Raw genomic sequence first — 18,931 nt, 5'->3', positions numbered from 1 at the left:
TGAGTTTTAATAAGATACTCATGGGATTATCATGCACTCTAAATTTTGAGAAAAATCTGCCTTGTGTCAGTTCCAAATCTTTACCTGCCTTTCTTCCATGACCACATGTTATTCTCATGATTACTCTGACACAAAATTTATAATCACATAAAAAATATTCTAATTTTGTCTGCTTCTGGCTCCATTCCTTTCTCTGTCCAGTCTATCAAGGAAGATTACATTATCACTTTCAACAAAAATGTAGTCACTTCTGTGATTTCAATGCCATGGGCACTAAGAGATGAACAGAAAACTGCATGTGTCTTCAAGATCATCCCAGTTAAACAGGAGTGTACCAAAGATATTCAGGGAATTTTTGCTAGAGGTCATAGCTGTAAGAGAGGTAGACAGTAAGGGTTTCCGGCTGTTGAATTTTCAGATCCAGGGAATTTGATTTCTATCAATGAGTCACTGTGTAGATAAATGTGAAAACAATGAGAGTTTATCCATAAGTAAATAGCGTTTGAGAAAAAGTGAATTTGAATCTGATTTATATTAGGACAGAATTGCTTTCTGAGCTGCAAAATATATATTTGTGTAAGATTAATATTAATTTGGAACATTGATTTATACCATTTATAATTGCCTAATTGTTATGTAGAATGATACCTATGCTCACCACAATTATATATTATTTTTATTTTCACTAATTTCTCTATTTTGTAAGGGTAAGAACCAAAGTCTTCCATAATTCCTCTAAGCTACTATGACAGTAGCTTACTTATTGTATATTTTCAGCAAACCATTTAATGAATTAATTAGTGTTTAGGTTCTACATTCATTACATTTGAATCTATTCATGTTTATATGAATGACCTCAGGAAATCATTTAGTGCCATCTCGCCTCCAAAGACTCATACATATCTTTTCTATAATTTCCAAAATAGAGTATGAAGACTTTCATTAGCTATGGGGAGAGAAAAGTGGAAGAAACAGAAGAGAAAGGAAAGGATAATGAATATTGTATTTGTAATTGTAACTGAGATAAAATGTTTTATAATTCCTATAGCAATAAATTATAGTTATAACAATAATTTATAACAATATTTATTATAACAATAATTTTATAATTCCTACAGCAATAACATATAGTTGCACAAGTTCACACAAAAATGTCTTGGTTGATGTTTGAGTTATTTTTTTCATTGTTGAGACAAAGTACACCACACCCAAGTTTAAGAAGGAAAGGTTTATTTGGCTCACATTTTGTAGAGGTTTCAGTCCGTAATTGACTGGCTCCAAGGCAGGGTTGCATCACAGAGGAGAAACAGTTCATGGCGGGCAGAAGGTAGCAAAGCAAGCAAGGGACCTTAGCAGTGTGGAAGCTTCTTTCTGCCCCTTTTATACTCTAGCCAGGCTACTGGGTTTAGGGTGGTGCCAAACTAATCACTGGACTGATATAGTAATCACACACTTTTAATCCCAGCATCAGACAATCTAGATTCTTGCACCTCTGAAAAAGCCCCACCTATGACCACATGAGGCTTTGGGGGGACTTCTAGACCCAGACCATAACAGGTGACTTGAACTGTATGTCCTTTTCATCACATGAAACACTCTGCTTCTTTCTCAAATTATAATGTGAGAAACTATTGTGTTTATTGTTTTGTTAAATCCATGTTGTTTGACACTTTCCCCTAAAGACCCACATACACTAGTTTTCATCTACTTCAGACTTGCACTGGATATACCTTTAAGGTATACATTCTGGGTTTCCCTACCATCAGCCTTCACAAACTTAGGTGCTAAATCATAAGAAGAACAATGGCAGAAGTGAACAGCAGGAGAAGTAGTGAATAAAACAAAGCACAAAGCACACACAGGCACACACCCACACATACACACCAAATACAAAACAAAAATCTTTAAATCTAATCTGTCCCAGAAAGTAAGACATGATCACTGTGGGTTCTTACTATGAACTGTCCTTTATATACATTTCAGAAATTCAAATCACGTTGCTGCTGGTTGACCACTGTCTCCAATCTCTATAGAAACTGAATTCCAAATTTTTTGTTGTTGGAAATCATCATTATGATCTTTTCCTTTATCACTGTCTACTTAAAATGTTCTGAATTTTACAATGGAGATACACTTCTGTATCCCCTCAAATCTGCTCATTTACCAACAAAATCTGAATTTCTTAATATTTACCACATCTCCATGAGGCATGATCCCAAGTTTTATGTTTACATAATTAAAGGATTAACTCTAACTATGGATGTTCAAAATCATATAGCATGGCTTTTGAACAATAAGTAAAACAATGAATGAACCAGTGAATGAATGAATGAAGAAATTGGTGGAGGATTACTAATGACTCTCTTCCCAATCAGGAGACACAGACTTGACATATTTGACCACCGTATGTCAGCCCATCTCTCCTCAGGTCAAATTCCTTTAGATTTCACATAGAGCACAATTTTTAACATTAACTTATTTCACATTCTATTTATCTTCTAAGAGTTTGTTAACACCAACATCCTACTAAAGTGAATATGTTGGTAAGAAATTACTTGGGTTTTTCTGCCTGAATATTTTAATCATACCATATACAAAACCATTCATCTTTGCTGGTATCAAAAAGATCTCAATCCTTAGAGGAAGAAAAGATGTTCTGTAAAAAATGCGAAGAATAAAAGTACATAGTATGAATATTTTGTTTTCACAGATAAATGTTGAGATTGACAGAGTGATCAACAGACAGACAGACAGATAGACAGACAGACAGAGAGACAGACGTGAATTACCAGTGTCAGGATTAGTCAATGATATATTGAAAAGATCAAAATCTGAGTTGACTAAGTATAAGCAAACTCAGTCCCTGCAAACTCTCCAGCAGTAGATACATTTTTATTTGTGTTTTTACTGGGAAAATTGTGAGAAAATACAAAATGATAAAGAAGATACATAAACACTACTCAGAAATAGTTTTGTTTAGGTTTTTAATATATTGTGTTATGTACACACAATCATACTATCATGAAGTTCTACTTTCTGATTTTGTACTGATACTAAACTAAATGTTTTGATTCTTAATATTAGTTCATTGTGTGAATGAAATATTTTCTTTTTTGCTGTTTATTTTGTTTTCACATCTATTTTTGTCATTATAATATTGTATGAGATTTCTTGACAGATTTCTTAGTTTTATTCTTTGGATAGATTAATAGAGATGCAATTTCTGAGTTTTTAAATATGAAATTTAGAATATTACTACCTTCTTGGCAACATTCTCTTCTCAGAACATTCATAAATTTACACATGTTTGAAAGACATGAGACTGTTTCAATCCCTACAAACTCTCCAGCAGTAGATAAATTTATATTTTGTCACATTTTGAATAGGTCAAAGGATATTAAATTGTGTGGGTTTATATTTTTTACATTTTATGACTACTAACATGTCATATCACTTGATATTTTTGCATTATTATTTCTAATTCTGTAAATCAAATGATCAATTGGTAGTTTTATTAATTAAAATGACTTAATCATAATAATAAAAATTGACCATATTCCTAAATATATGATAATTTCGTATATCTCAGTGAGAAGACTTATTTTTAATTTTCAACTAATGTTCCACATTTTATTGGCCATTTAAGATCTGTCTCATGATTTGTTTGTACATATGCCTTGACTCTTATTTTTCTTCTTTTTGTGATTTGTGTATTATGCATTCTTAACATGAATTCTTTATTTCTTATATGCATTTAAAATGTGTTCTAGACAGTGACTTGACTTTTTAATTTGTTTATTTAAGGTTTCTTTCCTGTAGAGATGTTTTAAAGTTTCATATATGATGTACATTATTCAATATTTTATTAAGAAATGTTCTTTCTGCATCCTAAGAAATCCTCCCATACTTCAGAGACTGAAAATTATTGAATTAAATTTCCCTTTAGTGTGTTAAGGTTACCTTCTGATACATACGTCTTTATTTGAAATTATTTCAGATGTATCACAATTTTGCCCAGGACTACTTACATTTATCTCCCCACTGATTAATAGTATTACATTTTTGCTTGAATTTTACATAGATACATTTCTAGGCTTTCTTTACAGAGACAGCTCTTCTATTTATCAGTTCCCCAACTAAAAAGACATTTTTTTTAATTAGTAAAATATCAAAAAATATAGGCAAGTCCTGCTGTTTTTCTCATAAGACTCTCTTTAGCCCTACACAAAATTTTAAATTAATTTTTTCAAAATTAATAAAAAAAAAGCAAAAGATATTTGAATTTAGTATAAGATATATTGGATTTATAGAATGTTCTGGGAAGCATTAGCATCTTTGCCAATGAGTCAGGACAACGACTCATCTTTGACTCAGTGAACATGACACACCTCGCAAGCCTCTTATAGCTCCATCTACAACTTTTGCGGTTTTCCCCAATGGAGATTTTATACATTCGAAGCTTCTTCCCATGTGTCTTACACCTTATCATTGCTGTAATTAATGGGATTTTTACTTTAATTTTTGTCATTACTTATTATAAACATACACAGAAAATATTGATTTATGTATGTTAATCTTGTATTTAGCCTTCTGTCAATATTGCTAGGAGTTTATTTGAACACCTCTCAATCTTTCTGTGTAAGTAAGCGCATTGTTTTGGTAAAAGGGAGGTTTGTGCTCTTTTTCTTTCTTTTTCTTTCTCTTTTTCTTTTTCTTTTTTCTTTCATTCCTTGTGTGATTTTGTCTTTTTCTGTTGACTTGTTTTCCAGGATTATGCTAGATGGAATCATTGAAAATACATTTTATTATTAACATTTAAGAGATATTATAATATCCAAATTTTGATGGACAAGAGTAAAATATGAGAGAAATGCCGTGGAATAATATTCATCCTGGAAGGCATATTCACCCAGATAAATGTAGACTCGTCCTGAAAGGCACATTCAGATTTTTTGTCCTTGGCTTCCAGTCTTCAAATCTATATTTACCAACTTTTAGCTGCTCTGAAATGCTCAGTATCCCCTTTAGGTAAGGTGAGTAGAATAAAAATCCAAGAGACAAATCAAAATTCAATAAAGAGTTAGAAATATAATCAGGACCAGACTGGAAACAAGTTAAAAAAAGTTGATTTGTGTACTCCAATTAACAATTTATTGTTCGTTGAAGTTTTGTCATCATATTATCATGTTTTCACTTTGTAAAATATGTTTTATTAAACTCAGGAGAATTTTAGTCTTGTGATAGGCTTAATACACAAACATTTAAGTGCTTGAGGAAATATAAATTCACATGCTTTTTACTCAAAAATGGTATTTGAAGTAAATATTGTTAATTAAAAACAACAAAATGTCTATTATACAAATCTAAAGTATAGTAAGTATTCTTTTTTCTTATAGTTTCCTCGGAGGTTAGCGATCCTATCAACCATTTTTTTCTTTGCTTATGAATGCCCTGTTTGTGCACTTTGCTATTTTTCCTATCTTGTTAACATTTTTGCTTTTGGAAAATATGAGCTGCTCACAAATTAAAGAAAGTGCTTTTTGTTTTTCATAGGTTGCAGAACATTTTTAACTCAGGGATACTTGTCTCTTTAGTTTTTGGTATTTTTGCAGAACAGAAGATCATGGATTTTGCCATAAAATAGCTTTATTGTGGACTTTCTTTATGCTTTCTGGTGTCAGTGCTTTGAAGTTTATCGAACAACGCTTAAAGACAAATTCCTTCATGGTCTGAGAAAAGTAACTTCAGATCCTTGAGATGTCTCCAAGTTAAACTAGGCACCATGTGTGAATCAAATTCTGATTCAATGATTGAATTTGTCATTATAGTTACCATATACTTCTCCTATTCAAAAATAGAGCTTAATTTTATACCCACTTTTGCAGTTGCATATTATCGGTTATTTATACTTAAAATCTTATATTAACTGAATCTTTCTCATTCTGAGTGAATAAATACGGATGAAATTTCCTTAGATAATATGGCCATGTTTATCTACTGCCTTCATCCACCAAGAACAGTGGGGCTGGGTATACAACTACCACATTATCGGCCACTTCATCTTTAAAATCTTTAAAGATGGATGTTTATTTTATGAAATTTAAGTAATATGGTAAGCTGAAGTTAATATATTTTTATTTTTTAAGTTTTGTTAATACTATTCCAGATGAGATTCTAAATTGTTATTAAAACAGAAAAAAAGCCAAGAACAATTTAAGTAGGGGCTTATTGATAATCTAGGCAAAGTAAGCAGTTCTTTTTCAATTATGACTTTTTTTTTTCTTCAGTAAGGGAATTCTTTCTCTTTGTTCTTTATTGACTCTTTTCTAATATTTCTCACTGCTTTTTGTTTCACGTTACCTCATTAAATTGCATCTCTGCTCTCTTCTGTATTTATATTCTCCTACTCTTGTTTTCAACTCTTTACCCTTGTACTCTGCAATTTTGAAAGACATCATCAGTTAGTCCTTTGCATATCTGATCTGATTGGCACAAGTGTTTTCCTATGACTCTCTTTTGTTTCTTTTTCAGCCTTTTACTTCATCACTCATCTCCTTCGAGCCCCCAATTTCATCTTAGTCTGTTCTCTTACTATACTCTCTTTTCATACTCTGTAAAGGTCAAACCATGTTTTTCTGTGGACCTCAAGTAGGAATCTTATCTTTTTGATTGCTATTATTCCTTTTAGAAACTATTTTTCCCTTAAGGCACATATATACTACCTCAGTATTCTGAGCTATGTATGTACTGTGTCCTCTTATGCTGAAGTGTCTTTCTGTGTTCCACACTGTTTTTCCTTTTTCTCTTTACTCATAAGAAAACAGTGAAATTTTTATTCAAGCTTTACATTTTCCAGAATTGTGAAGGGTCATGGTGGCTGTGGGTTGAAGAGGAATTAATTCATGTCCTTATCTTCTGCCGCAGCCCTCTGAGATGCTAGGACTGAACTGCTATCAGGAGTAAATGAGAAAGACACAAATGACTTTTCAGTTAATTTTGGTAGTATACTTTATTTGTAGTAATTCTACCACTGCTTCTGTACTAGTACAGTCTTCTAAATAAAAAAATGTACTGCTTACTGTGCTCTTAGTATCAAATGAAGTGTCAAAAGTCACCTTTCTCAATGGATAGACTAGCTTTTAACCTTATTTCTAAGTGATAAAGGATTATTGTATGCAAATGAAATTTTCTGCCCTCACTCATTTCTTGGAATGCTGTATACTGAGAATTTCGTTTTCTGAACATACACAGAAACAGATCCATTCTGGACCTTTGCCCATCTTGTTTATAACATGGCTCGTATGCCACTTGGAATCTTGTACTTTGTTTGCTGAACAATGCAGTCTCAACATTCTGGACTCAAGGGCATAAGATGGGTAAGTTAATGATTCCTCCACCTTCCCAAGGCAGTCCATATGCAATATCAGATCAAAATGTTTGAATTGGAGTGTAGAACAACATATATTTTACTTAACACTCACCAAGCAGCTAATAAAAGCCTAAGCTTTGACCTTAATCCATCTTAACTTCAGTTTATAATTCTGTTGTCATTGAAATAATTTTGTTCATTTTCATGACACGTTATTATAAAAAATTTAAGGAGACATATTAGACATAACTGATGTTACCCTGAAAATTAAAATTTAGACTATTATTATAAATTTTACCAATAGATCATTGATATTTTGTGTTATACATTGAGGTTATCAAGTTTGAAACTTCTAACAAAAAAGAAATTGCCAAAATTTCCTTGTAACAGCACATCTGTTAATAAGAAGCTATTCCAATGTATGAACCCTCTGTGGAAGACCAGACTAAATTCTCCGTTCATTTAAGATAATATTTTTCAAAGTGTGACCTGGATATTCTTGGCAAACTTTGAATATCATGCAGGAGGTGTTTTTGTTCCTGTCTGTGCTGATTGTGTGAATTAAAGTGTGTATTATTGAAAGCAGTGCCATAGTCCCTATTAATTCTGATGTCACATTTTTTGAAGTAATAACAGAGAGCAGGTGGAATAAGTGTTCCGTGGACTCACAAATTTGAAATCACTTATTTGAAGGGCATAATGGAATATATGAGTTGTGTATCCGTGATGAGGTACTTCTTAAAATGATACTTTTTAGATGCATAAAGTTAGGCAGTGTGATGGAAATAACATAATCAGAACTGTTGAATATTCAGCTGTTTCATGTGTGTTTGACTTTAGTTATACAGACATGAACTATATAGCTTCTCTACTCACATGAGCTTAGCAGCTGTCATTTACATTATGATAAGCACTGTAATAAGCCTCAGGTCAGGATCAAAAGGGCTTCTAAGATGGTCAAATTAAAAAACCCTGAACTGAGTTCACAGGGCAAATGCAGCTGGACACAGGCTTTTTTTAAAGCAAAAGGAACTCTGTGGTCAGAAACAAGGAGATGAATCAATAGCTCAGGGAAGTAGAGCTACTGTGGGAAAGCCCAGTGAAATAAAATTGAAAGGACAGACAAAAAGTAACTGGTGAGGGGCTTTAAATACCACACAAAGGAGATGACAAAAACTGAAGTTGCAAAAATCTATAAACAACCCAGATGTTTGATAATAAGAGAATAGAAAAATTGGTTATTTATTTAATAAAATACTGTAAAATAAGGAAAGTGAATGGGTTACAACTATCTAAAGCAACATAGGTAAATTGCAGCCAGATAATATTGAATAAAAACAAAGCTATTAAATATGCTGCCCTCTATTTATACTATTTATTTATTTATTTTTGGTACCAGAACTTTAACTCATAACCTTGCTTGCTAGACAGGCACTGTGCCACTCAGCTATATCTCCAGCACCTTCATTTGTACTACTTAAAAATACCTGGAGATGCAGTTCATTGGCAGAGCATATGAATTAACTCCTGAGTTTAATGTCCAGAAATAGAGAATACAGATAGACTTTAAAAATTAAAAAAATTCTGCCAGACAATTTTCTGACTTGGAAAAAATACATAGTAAATACACACAGAAAAACATATACAAAACCAAGGGAATAAAAAAAGTAATAATCAGCTAATCTATTATCTCTAATGGAAGAACAAAGAGATTGGGAAGCAGAGGATGGAAGGATTTCAAAAGCGTTAACTTTAGAACAAATGGTATGTACGTTGGTGTTATTTCTATGGTCTTAAACATTTTATCACTGAGACATGATAGCCAACACCCTCAACTTAAGGAGAGAAATTTACTTTCGCTCACTGTTTCAGAAGTTTCCGTCCATGGTTCACATTTTCAAACACAAAAATACCATGGTGAAAGATTCTGCTACAGGAAAACAACTCTGGTCATGGTGTCCACAAAGCAAAGAGAAAATGGAGGAACAGGAAGCTCAAATATACAGTTCTGGGTCATGACCCCAGTGACCCACCTCTTCCCACCAGGTCCCATCTTCCAACAGCCCACTCAGCTACTGTATTCACCAGTGGATAAATCCAGTCACTATGATCCAGTCACCTTCCTTTCAATGCATGAGGCTTTGGGGAACATTCACAATCTAGACAAATACACTGCTTATATACTTTATTCTGTACATATGCATTCAAAGAGTCATATATCTTGAAAATTTAATATAAGAATTAAAAGTATTCCTATTCTAAAGTTAACTTTAGTACACTCAAACTAGCTTTGATATTTCGAGGAAAAATGACTTATTGTGACTTTGTAATTTTAACTGAATAATTTGTTAAAGCGTTTTTGATATCCACAAATTTAATCTGAAGGTTCAAGAGACTTTTAACACTTTTTCTTTTGAAACCAGAAATAAAGAAGTAAAGGAAAAAATACTAAAGTGTCAAAGACAGCAAAGGCTGGATGGCTGAGAACTCTAAAGCCATTGACAGCCCTCCCTTGTACTGTCGGTTCATAGCTTTGACCACAGAGTACACTTCACCTTTCCATTTAATGGACAAAGCAAATGTAAATTTGCTCCTGATCACAATACACCCGGCATTAAATGTAGCAAGAGAAAATTGCACTAAGAGCTGAATTTGAGGCTTAACTCTGTAACACTCTTTTTTCTATGGAATTGATCAGCTCAAACTGAGAGCTCATAACTGGGAAAATGACACAGTCTGCTGTTGCCTTGTTTCAAATTGTGATGGTTCCAGGGCCCACTCTGACACTAATTTTACAGTCACTGTTTCTTCTGATTGTTTAGCAGGAACCAGCATTCTTCTATTACTTCCCTGTGTAAAGGCAGCTGTAAGACAGAGTCCATTTAGAATTGTGCATTGATGTTTTCCAGCTAGTCTTGTGCATATGAAATACACTGTCTTCAGAATGAAGAAAACAGATTCGCTGAGGAAAATATGAAAGTGTCAACATTTGTCTTAACTTCGCAGCTTTGATAGATGTCTTTCTTGATGCTGAATTTTTCCTCCTCCTCCTGGTCTTACTCCTTCCTCTTCCTTCTTCATCTTTATTATTTTTTACAGTACTATGGAAATAGAATTATGTGGATGGTCTTTTCCATCCCTCCCCAAAATTCTAATCTCATTTTTTTGTTAATGATTTTTAGAAAATATTTTCAAAAACAATGTGTGTGCTATGTTGCTGTAGAAATTCATTTCTGAACTATAATCAAGTTCATGATGTGCAATTATAAAAGGGCTTAATTATATTCACTGTAACATGGCTTGCATTGCTGGCACACAACAGTCACTATCAAGCTTTTTCAATATTTTTTCCACTTAGAAAACTATCATCTAATGCAACCTGGCGTATGCTAGGCCCTTGGCTGCTACAGAGAACAAAGATGGCAGTCTGAGCTAGCATGAACACATGCCACAACTCCTCCCCTTGGCTCAGCAGACTGAGCTGGGAAGAAAAGAATGCCAGCTCTCATCTTCTACAGGGGAAGGAAAAAAGTCGGATCATATATCCAATAACTCAAGTTTTGGGGATATTGCCTGAGGACCTGGCTTCTATCTTGCCTATCTCAGTGCACAGATAAAGCTTGGCATATGCTAAATGCCTAGATGTTACAGAGAACAAACATGGTAATTTGAATTAACACATGGGCACTTCCCATAGCTCCTGCCTGGACTCACCACAAAGTAAGCAGGCAAAAGAAAGGAGGGAAGAGGAGTGGAAAAAAGAAAAACCAGCTCCTAGAGGAGAGAGAAGAGTGAATTACATATCATATGTTCCAGTATTTCCTGGGGATTGCCAAGCGACCTCCTTCTGTCTCATCTGGGTCACCTCCGAGTGCTGATGGGTCCAAGCATCCTCTAGACAGTCGTTTAGACTAGCATGAAGTTTTGAGAGATCCACACAATCTGTCTGAGTGAAGGCCTATAAAAAAACCAGTCCATAAATACTGGGAGACACAGGGAAACATGATGCAAACAAACAAATAAGATAAAACTCCATAAACTGACTCTGATAAGAGGGAGATAGAGTTACCTGCCAGAATATTCAAACATCCATCATAGAAAATGTTAAATCAGCTCAGAAATACAAGATACAAACACAGTGTAAATTTCAGCTGAGAAAATTTTAAGGAACACACTAAATCTTGCAACTAAAAAACTGTAACTTTTCAGTTTCCTGGAGATCTCAAAGAAGAAGTCAAACTGTATCATATATCAAACAAAAAAAAAGAATCAGTTCACTCAAAAGATAAATCATTTCTAATTATCTAGTCAGTGGATCGAAAAGAAAAAAGAAAAACATAAGTAACTAATGAAACATTATCAAGTAGTTCAATGTATACATTACGGGGATTCTAGAAAGAAAAAATGAGAAAGAAAGGATTAAACACTTATTCAAAGAAATATTTGCTGAAAATTTCATAAATCTGATAAAGAAAATGTACATTGATGGGGCTGGGGATTTAGCTCAGCGGCAAAAGCGCCTGCCTGGCAAGCGCAAGGTCGTGAGTTCGGTTCCCGGTACCGGAGAAAAAAAAAGAAAATGTACATTGAGGTACAGCAACCCTTCTGTTCCCCAAAAAGTTTCAAATAAAATAATAAAAAGTAATTCCCATTGAGAAATGTTATAATAAAACCATGAAAATTCAAACATAAACATACTAATGAATAGAACAAGAGAAAAATAACTTGTCACATACAACAAGTTGCATTAAGACTATCTGTAGATTCTTCTGCATAAACCTTCCAAGTAAAATAGGAGTAGAAAAATATATTTACAATATTTAAAAGAAATCCTTGCCAACCTCAAATACTATACCTTAAAAGAATACTTTAAAATGGGAGGAAGGAAAAAGATTGCCAGAAAAAAAGGTTGAGGTTGTTTATTACCTTTAGACTTGTCATAAAAGGAATGCGAAAGGAAATCCTTAAAGTAGACACAAATGGATATTTAACAGTGGCTTAATACCATATGAAGCTGTACATTTTATTGGTAAAGCTAAATATAAAGATAAACATAGAATATTGTATTACTGTAAGTGGTAAGTTATCTTTAATTATAGTAAAAAATAAAGAAAAAATCATTAAGAATAATTAAGAACATAAAAATATATCAATGGCTGTACAAGATAGTTATAAATTGTGATATCAAAAACATAAATTGTTGAAGGAGAAAACTACCAGCATAATATATTTTATGTGATTCAAGTTGTCATTATGAGCTAAACATAGAATCCACTAACATACTTGATATAAGTCTCATCACAACCCAACTTGTAGTAGATACGTGAAATAAGCAGAAAGCACTTAAAGCATACTATTACCATTTATTCATAAAAACCACTAGAACACAAAGAAAGGCAGTAAAAATGGAAGAAAAGCAAAATAACTAAAGATAGAAATATAAAACTTAACCAAATATGAATAGTAAATCCTTCCCCATTAATAATTACTTTAAATGTAAATTGGTTAATCATCCTAATCAAAAGCCACAGACTAGCTGAGGAGAACAAAAGAACAAATTATATATATCTAAATATATCTATATACCTATATATCTACATCTATACCTATCTATCTTTCTATCTATCTATCTATCTATCTATCTATCTATCTATCTTTCTATCATCTATCAAACTCTCTTTAGATTTCCAAAAGTTAAGGGATGGCCAAAGAATTTCCAGGCAAATGGTAGCCAAAAGAGAAAAAAAATGGGTATGTTTATATGAAGCAAAATATTTAAATAAAAAAATCTTCACAAAGAGCAAAGAAAAGTATTATATATGATAAAAGGATCATTTCACAAGGAAAATACAACTGTAAATGTATATACACCCATCATCATAAATTTATCTGATATGATTTAGATAAATCATTTAGATAAATCATATCAGATAAATTTACATTTATCATAACAAATAAATGTAAAAGTCAAACTGAAAGAAGTGAATGTAGAAAGAGCAGTACAACAATAGGAGGATACTTCAGTGCACCACTTTCATTAATAGATATTCATGATTGGATAAAATAGAAAATTTTATCCTCTAAGAATCAAGCAAATATTTCCACTGGTGGCACTTTTGATACTCAGCTCTTCATCACTGTGAGAAAATGCCTGAGACAAATATCTCATTTGGTTCACAGTTTTTGAGGTTTCAGTTTGTGGCTGTCTGGTCTTGTTGCTTTGGGTCTAAGGTGGCACCTTACATCATGGTAGGCGTGCGTAGTGGAAGAAAACTAGTTACTTCGTGGCAAGTGGGAAGAGGAAGAGAGACAGGAACAGACTGGGTTCCCAAAATCTCCTCCAAGGCCTCACCTCTGAAGACCTAGGTCCCTCCTATGAAAGAGGGAGGCTTCAACCCATGGGCCTCTAGGGGACATTCCAGATCTGGGCTAGTGTGCCACTCCTATTTGACATGGTAGAGGAAGTCTTAGTGCAATTAGGCAAGAAAAGAAAATGAAAGGCATTCCCATAACAAAGCAAAAATAAGAGTCTCTGTTTGCAGAGTATGTAATCTTACATGCAGTTAACCAAAACCAAAACAAAATAAAAACCTTGAAAATCTTTTGAAACTAATAAATACATTCAGTAAAATTGTAAGATATAAAAACAACAAACAAAAATCTGTTGCATTTGCATTTGCTAACACTAAACATTCTGAAAGGAGGGGAAATTTCATTTGTAACAGTGTTAAAGAATAAGATTCTGGGCTGGAAATGTAGCTCTGTGGCACAAGTGCCTCCCTGGCAAGCACGGGGTTCTGAGTTCAATTCCCATTACCAAAAAAAAAAAAAAAAAGAAAGAAAAGAATAAGATACTTTAGAATTAAACTTAACTAAATAGATCAAAGACTTGTACCCTGACACCTATGAAGCATTCATGAGAGAAATTAAAGAGCACATCTGTGATCATGGATTGGAAGATTTAATATTGTTAAAACGTCTATACTACTCACAACAATTTACAGATTCAATATAATTCCTGCCAAAATGCCAATGACTTTTTTTCAAAACAGAAAAAATTATAAAATTCATTTTTTACCACAAAAGATCCCAAATAACCAAAAGAATGAACACTAGATGCATATTTCCTGATTTCAAAATATATTATAAAGATATAGTAATAATTAAAGCAATGTTATCCAGGCCTACAGACCAACCAACAGAACCAACAGAATAAAATGGAAAGCCCAAAGCTAAGCCCATGTGTACCTAATCAACTGACCATTAACAAGCAAGCCAAGAATATGCAATGTAAGCAGGATGGTCTCTCCAATAAAAGATGATGAGAAAATTGGATATCTACACTCAAAAGAACAAAACTTGGGCTTTTCTTATACCATAACTAAAAGCCTAGAGAAAATATATTAAAGACTGAAATACAAGACTTGAAATCATGAAACTCATAGAAGAAAAAATAGACAAAAAGCTTTATGACATTAGTCTCAATAAAGTATTATAGATATGACACTGAAAGCATAGATAACAAAAGGAAAATTGGAAAAGTTAGGCTATACCAAAATAAAAGTTTCTTCACAGGTGTAGAAAAAAAAAAAAACAGCAAAAAGGCAAATTCATGGCAAGGCTCCAGGGAAAAATGCACATTTCTACATAGTTCATGGGAATGTAGACTAATATAAATGCTATGAAAGTCAGGTTGAAGATTTCTCAAAAACCCAAGAACAGAAGTTTCGTTCAACTCAGCTCTTCTCCTTTTAGGTACCTTCCCTCAAAGAATTAAAGACATCATATTACAGTGATACATGTATAATAAATAATGTTTATAGCAATCCCATTCATAACAGGTAAATCTTAGCAGCAGTCTATATGTTTATCACAATAAATTGATAAAGAAAATAAGGATTTATACATAATGGAGTACAACTCTACCATAAAGAAAGATCAACTTCTGGAAAAATACCCAGAAGGGGAATAGTTGGGTTGAATGGGACCTCTAATCCTAGTTTATTGAGGAATCTCCAGACTGATTTCTGCAGTGGTTACAACAGTCTACACAGTGGATAAGGGTTCATTTTTCCCCACAGTCCTCTTATTGGTTCATTTCTTGATAATAGCCATTCTTTCGGGGGTGAGATGGAACTTTAGTGTTGTTTTAATGTACATTTCTCTAATGAATAATTATGTTGAACATTTTTTTCATGTATTTATTTGCCATTGAAATTCTTAATCTGAAAAGTGTGTTTTCATCTCAGATGTTCATTTTTGGATTGGGTAAACATTGTATTGCCTCCCTAGTGTAAGAACTTGAAAAAGTAAGTAAAATCTGAAAGGTACAATAGATATTGTGAAAGGGAAAAGAACTGCTCAAAAGGAAAGAACATCTGATGAGGAAAAGAGAAAAGAAAGAAAGAAAGAAGGGAAAAAATATATATCTATATATATTTTCCCTTCTTTTGTGTATATATATATTTATGTATATATATATATATACAAAAGATAGATAAGGTAATTATACTACTAAGATCTATTGGTTTTTTGAAAGGAACAGTGGGCCAGGGACATAGCTCAGTGGCACAAGCCCCTGCCTGGAAGGCTGAAAGACCTGAGTTTGATTCCCGGTACCAAAAAAAAGAGAAAGGAATAGTTAATGTTTAATTGTTTAATCCATCTTACATCCCTAGATCTGTTATCTGAGTAGTTACTTTGAAGATAATAATATGTAATACAACAACCATTGTTAATGACCTATCACCTTGTTTTAAAATTCTGTATCATTTTTATCGTTTTAATGTTATTTTGTTTATGTATTTGTTTTTGTTTTTTGTTCTTTTCTCTTCAAAATAAAAATATTTTGTTGTCAAAAAAGATAAACTTGAGTCATTTGTAGTAAAATGGATAATCTTGAGACTATAATGTTAAACAAAGTAAATCAGACACATACAGTTAAAAATTACATTGTTTCTCGTATATGAAAAATCCAAATTACAAATAATGGGCAACATAAAAGAATGATTGACCAATCCTATTTCTGGGTATTTATGAAAAATATTGAAATCAGCATCTTTTTTTTTTTTTTTTTTTTTTGGTTTTTCTCCGGTACCGGGAACCGAACTTACGCCCTTGCGCTTGCCAGGCAGGCGCTTTTGCCGCTGAGCTAAATCCCCAGCCCCTGAAATCAGCATCTTAAACACATACCAGCAATGCACACTCATTACAGTAGCCAAGATGGATAAAAAATATGAATGTCCAACAACAGATTGAAAGGACTGAATATTTGTACAATAAAATATTACTCAATCTTAAAAAAGATGTAAACTGTGCATTACGAGACATGAATAAATATGAACATTATGGTAAAACAAGCCAGTCACAAAAAGTTAAATACTTCATGATTCACCTACATGAGGTTTCCAAAAATAGTCAAACACATAGGAACAGAAAGCAGAATTAAGATTTCCATGGTAAGTGAAGGGTAGATAATCAAAAGGCACCATTTCTTCATTATCTAGATGAATAAGTGCTAGAGATCTACTGCAAAATGTAATTAATGATACTGCATTACACAGTTAAAATTTATTTAAAAAGTAGATCTCCAGTGAAATGGTTTGTTATAATTAAATTAAATTTTAAAAGGAAATTGTCATTTTAATTTCTGTTAACTAAATAGTTTTCCCTCTACAGATAATGATATTATGGACATAAAAAAATGATAGATGGGGAATTGCTCATGAGGGGAGCTCTGAATGGAACTTAAAACCAAGAATGGAGGGAGGGTACTTGAGATGCACTGGTCATCACCGAATGGACAATATTATACAGATGGAGAGTTTATCAGCTATGAAATCTGTGTGTGTGTGTGTGTGTGTGTGAGATTGTATGTGTGTGATGGGAAAGGATCCAGAATGAGGTGGAAAGCTACTAACACACAGAAAAGGAATTTACTAAAAACATTTTATAAGCCTGCTACAGTGGTGCATGCCTGTAATCCAAGCACAGTGAGGAGATAAGGCAGGAGCATTGTAAATTTGAACTCAGCCTGGTCAGGTTAGCAATTTAGCAAGAACATGTTTCAAAAAACAAACATGTAAAAACGCTGGGGTGTAGCTTAATACACAGGCCTTGAGTTTGGTTTCCAGTACCATAATAAGTAAGTAAATAGCCTTCTTTTATGTAGACGTATTTATGTTTCTCATTTATTTTTTTCACTAGCTCCCTGGTCATGTTTTTTAGTCATCTTTTCTTTTGGAAAGTCCATCTATTTTCTGCTTAATATTTAAAGTCTTTTGAAATTTGGAAATTTTCCTTTGCCTGGTATCATATTTTTCTGAGTTTGTCATTTGTTTATAATAGTTGTTTCCATCCCAAAGTATCCAATTTTTATTCTAGAAAATTGTATCAGTATTTGCCATTATGGATGACTATTTAAAAGTACATCAGTTGAGAGCTGGAGCAAGAAAGTGGTTGAGGAGGTTCTCCATTAATCATCTCTCCACAGGCACATCAGTTTGAATAGTGTTCATGCACCAAAATAGCTTCATAAGTGTTCGGGAAGCCAAGTGAGAAAGCATAGGGTCTGCTTTTAGAATAATAAAAGGAAAGGATGTGTTGAAGAAGGCAGGAAAGTAACAGCTCTTAGTGTCACCCCTCCACCCGAGTATGGAAGGAGATTTCTACCACTAGGTGAAAGAAGAGGAATTAACTCTATGCCTTAGACTTGAAACCCAGAACTAGGACCATCACAACAAAACCCAGGACCAGGAAAAGCTCCATGAATCACATTTTCAATACTATAGATTTAGCTGCTGGAACTGCATAAGCCAGATGGCTTGACCTGAATCAGCTCCAGCTTTGGAGTGGACATGGGGCAAATTTCTCTACTGTAACAGTGCAGGTCCCTGTTATCATGAGACTCAGTGGTAGCAGTTGTATGGGCCTGGGTGCACCCATGAAATTTTGAAGGTCCTCATGGATGTGAAACTCAGGCATTACCTGGCTTTTTATCAAACTTGTTGGCCAAGACTACCACAGCCTCAGACAACATGGTGTAGGAAAAGACTCCATTTGTCAAAGTTATGACAAAGTAGTTAGTACAGGATCTGCCCTTGAATTCAGTGCTGAGCTGGTGAACATCAATATAGGGTAAATCCTAATGACTCCATTCCCAAACCATTGTCCAGACATCTGGAACAGCACCAGTTCGAGGGAAAGACACACAGCCCTAGATTTCATTTCTATTCAGAATCATCCATAATTGGAAACCTTAAATTTATCTGACAAAAAAAAAAGGTGCCAGAGTTATACTCCATTGTCTAAACACCACATCTTTTTAAAAATCCCTTCCAATGGAGTATTACACAGCTATAAAAAAGGTAAACCTGAGGCTTTTATAGGTAAATAGATGGAACTGGAGACCATGCTCATAAGTGAATAAATCAGAGCCACCTGTGTAAACATCTCCCTAGTGTATTGTCTCCCTAGTGTAAGAACCTGAAAGAGTAAATAAAACCTGAAAGGTACAATACATATTGTGAAAGGGAAAGAAATTGCTCAAAGGGAAGGAACAAC

The sequence above is a fragment of the Chinchilla lanigera genome, unplaced genomic scaffold, assembly GCF_000276665.1.
Source record: "Chinchilla lanigera isolate Chin_1 unplaced genomic scaffold, ChiLan1.0 scaffold00011, whole genome shotgun sequence".
NCBI lineage: Eukaryota > Metazoa > Chordata > Mammalia > Rodentia > Chinchillidae > Chinchilla > Chinchilla lanigera.
This window is presented reverse-complemented; position numbering follows the sequence as displayed.